Genomic DNA, 4,574 nt, shown 5'->3' with positions numbered 1-4,574 from the left:
CTCCCGAGGCCCCGCCCCGGGACAGGCAGGTCTGACCTCCTGAGGGGCGGGCTTCCCAAGCCTGTACCAGGTGGTGCCAGCCGGCTTCACCCCACCCCCCGCCCGCCAGGTCGCGGGATGCGGGAACCCGCCACCGCTTCCAGGAGCATCCAAGACAGTCTGATCATCTGCCCTCCCGTGGCGCTCTGGCTCCGCTGGGCCCAGTGTCATCTCGGCTGTCTTGAGTCTTTCCAACCAGGAAGAGGCTGTTAACTATTCGTTAGTATCTTCGTTTACTGCTCCACAGTGGTTTTCATTTTATAAACCTCCTATTTGGACTTAAATGAACACCCATAAGATTTTTGTCCCTCTTGGGAATGAAACAACCTTTTCTTAATGTATTTTTTTTACTGCAGTCTAGTTGACATACAATGTTACATAAGTCTCAGGTGTACAACAGGGAGATCCCGCAGTGCCATGCATTACACGATGCGCACAACCACAGCTGCCGTCTGCCACGTTACTACCTTACTATGCTCCCTATGCTGTACATTTCATCCCCGGGACTTACTCATTTTACAGCTGTAAATCCGAACCTCTTAATCCCCTTCACCACCTTTGCCATTTCTGCCCCTGCAACCACCAGTTTGTATTTATTAGTCTGTTTTTTTAGATCCCACACATAAGTAAATTATATGGTGTTTGTCTTTCTCTGCCTGACTTATTTCACTTGGCATACTATCCCCTGGGTCCTTCATGTTGTCCCAAATAGCAAGTGCTCATTCTTTTCTATGGCTGTGTGATATTCTATTATAGAAATACGGAATTGTATATTGTGTGTGCGTGTATACACACACACCACATCACCTCTTCTTTATCCTTTTTTTTTTTAAGTCTTTATTTATTTATTTATTTATTTATTTCACACAGAGAGAGAGAGAGAGAGAGAGAGAGAGAGGGAACACAGGCAGGGGGAGTGGGAGAGGGACAAGCAGGCTTCCCGCTGAGCAGGCAGCCCGATGCAGGACTCCATCCCAGGACCCCAGAATCACGACCTAAGCTGAAGGCAGCTGCTTAACGACTGAGCCACCCAGGCGCCCTTATTTATCCATTTCCATGGATAGACACTTAGGTTGCTTCCATATCTTGGCTACTGTAAATAATACTGCAATAAACATAGGGGTGCATATATCTTTTCAAATTAGTTTTCATTGGGGGGGGTAAATAGCCAGCAATGGAATTACTAGATCACATGGTATTTCTATTTTTAATTTTCTCAGGAACCCCCATACCATTCTCCACAGTGACTGCACCAGTTTGCATTCACACCAACAGGGAGAGGGTTTCCTTTTCTCCACATCCTTACCAATGCTTGTTATTTCTTGTCCTTTTGAGGTTAATCATTCTGACTGGTGTGAGGTGGTAGCTCATTGTGGTTTTGATTCGCATTTCCCTGATGATGAGTGATCGTGAGCATCTTTTCATGTGTCTGTCGGCCCTCTGGATATCTTCTTTGGAGAAATGTTTGTTCAGGTCCTCTGCCCATTTTTTACATAGATTATTTACTCTCAATGTATTTTTAAAGTCATATTAATTGAGATATAATTTATATTCAAGAAAACTCAACTTTCTTTAGCATGCAGTTCTGTGAATTCTGACAAACGTATACATGACAGTCAGGACTCTTTTGTGGTGAAGTTTCTTTGTGCCCCTTTGTAGTAAGTCCCCCTCCCCTCCCCCACCAGCTCCTAAGCAACCACAGATCTATTCTCCCTCCTCATCCAGAATGCCATGGAATCATCCCGTATGCGTGCAGCAGTTCTCAGTCTGTTTTGAATTTTATTTGGGAAAACAACATTGATAAATTCATTTTTAACCTCTGGTAATTTCTAGTCAATTCACTTGTGTTTCCTAAGTATTGTCATTTCATCCTGCAGAAAATTTTTTTCTTCTACCCCTATATTGAAAAACATGGGTTTGAACTGCATGGTCCACTTCTATGTAGATCTTTTTAGCAGGGACAGTACGGTAAATATATTTTCTTTTTTTTACGATTTTATTTATTCATGAGGGACAGAAAGAGAGAGAGGCAGAGGGAGAAGCAGGTTCCCCACGGAGTAGGGAGCCCAATGCAGGACTCGATCCCAGGACCCCAGAACCATGACCTGAACTGAAGGCAGACATCCAACCATTTGAGCCACCCAGGCGCCCTGTAAATATATTTTCTTTCCCTTGCAATTTTCTTAATGACATTTTTTCCCTCTAGCTTACTTTATTGTAAATACACTATATAATACATATAACATATAAAATATGTATTGAATGACTGTTTATATTATTGATAAGGCTTCCAGCCAATAGTAGGCTATTAGTAGTTAAGTTTTGGGGGAGTCAAAAGCTATACACTGATTTTCAACTGTGAAGGTGTCAGTACCCTGCCCCCCGTGTTGTGTAAGGGTTCACTGTATTTGTCTATCTTATTTCTTCTGTGCTTGTAATAAGCATTTCTATTCATTAGGGTAGTAAGGAAATACAGAGATCTAAATGGGACATTTACTATGTTACACTCATTTTTCAATCTCATCTGCTAATAACAATCTTCCCTGATGTCAAATGATGATTAAATATTAATATAAAGGTGTTATATTTTAATATTTTTAACAAATTAAACCCATGAAAACAGTCCTTATTAGAATATTTTTATAGCTTAGAATATTTCCAACTATTAAGTAGATAAAAATGTGTTTCTATAGCTATCAGTTTTTTAGCAATTGTATAATGGCAAAAACAAATATTAGTTTTCAATATACTATCTCCATAAAATTAGTTCCTTTAGGAAAGCAGTTACTTTGTCACTCATTGTTAAAATGTTATGTTTATCTTGAAGGCACAGATTAATGGGGGTTAGGGAAAGGGCTTCACTGTTTTCCACTTGTTCGCTCTACTTGCTTTAATACATTATCTTCGATTTGTGGGTATTCACAAGAATCATTTGATAAACCTAAAATCCACATAACCACACATGGATAAACCACAATAAAGCAAACCACCATCAACTTTAATTGAATGATTCCAAGTTTTCCATCAGGTATCTAGTGTATAGCGCTGATTCTGGGCCAGATTGCTTGTAGCCATCATTCATTCTGATTGGTCAGTGTACCAGCCGTAGGTGTTTTTGTTTTTAAGATCACCCCTGCTAAACGACAGGCTAAATATGTGTAAATCAGTATGCTATGGAGACCACATTAGAGCCCTCATACCAAGTCATATTTTAAATATTAGCAAAAGCTAAGTTTCTTAAGTTTCTAATAAACATACATAGAAATTTTCATTATTTTCTTCCCTTACCTCCAAGGATGGCCTTGCTCATACCTCCACATATCCTACCTTGGAAGCTGCGGGTCTGACCATTACAGAATGGTCCAGAAAGGCAGGTTTGGTTCAGTACCCAGACTGTCTCTAAAGTAGAGCTTTCCAAAATGGCCAGCATCCCTAAGTAAAGGATTCCCCCACTGGAAGCATTCAAGCAGGGGCCAGATGAGCAGCTGGAGGCTCACTTGCTAGAGACGCAGTGGCAGGGAAACACACTGGATTCAGTTACCTCCAAGAACCTTTATTCTGTATTGTGTTAAATACTAAGAAGGACAAGTAGCACCCATGTTTCTATTTGTAAGGAAAGTAACAGATGATAAAGAGCTAGACTAGTACTCAAAAAACCTATCACCAAACTCGGTAACTTTGGGTAAGTCATGTCATGTCCCTGGCTATGTTTTCTTATCTGCAAAACGTGGGGCCAGAATTCAGTCACTTTTGAGGCCTGATACAGAGCTAAGATTTTGGGATTCTATGATTCTTTTTCCTTCACCAAATATTTAATATTCACCATATGTTGGTTCTTTAGAAAGAAGATTTTCTTTTTTGTTTTGTTTTGTTTTGATTAGAAATAGAAGTTAAGGGGCACCTGGGTGGCTCAGTGGGTTAAAGCCTCTGCCTTCAGCTCAGGTCATGATCCCAGGGTCCTGGGATTAAGCCCCACATTAGGCTCTCTGCTCAGCAGGGAGCCTGCTTCCTCCTCTCTCTGCCTGCCTCTCTGCCTACTTGTGATCTGTCAAATAAATAAATAAAATCTTAAAAAAAAAAAAAAGAAAAAGAAAAAGAAAAGAAATAGAAGTTAATTTTTTCAGGGCACCTGGGTGGCTTAGTCGGTTAAACATCTGCCTTCAGCTCAGGTCGTGTTCCTGGGGCCCTGGATCGAGTCCTGCATTGGGCTTCCTGCTCAGCACAGAGCCTGCTTCTCCCTCTCCCCTTCTCATTCTCTCTCTCTCGCTATTTTTCTCTCTCCTTCAAATAAATAAATAAAATGTGTTAAAAAAAAAAGCTAATTTTTTCAAATGGCCCTTTGGTGTATATTACAGTGATAGATGATTTAATGTTTCTTAATAATGTAACGTGTTTTGTAGCTATTACATCAACTGCAATTCTGGAATTATTTTAGCAATTCTTCAAAAATATTTCTCTACTCAATTTTTCTGAGATTTTATTACGATTTTTGCATCTATGTTAATGAATAAGAATCTCCTAAATTTTCTTATGCT

The sequence above is a fragment of the Neovison vison genome, chromosome 2 (assembly GCF_020171115.1).
Source record: "Neovison vison isolate M4711 chromosome 2, ASM_NN_V1, whole genome shotgun sequence".
Classification (NCBI taxonomy): domain Eukaryota; kingdom Metazoa; phylum Chordata; class Mammalia; order Carnivora; family Mustelidae; genus Neogale; species Neogale vison.
Note: the sequence above shows the minus strand (reverse complement) of the source record.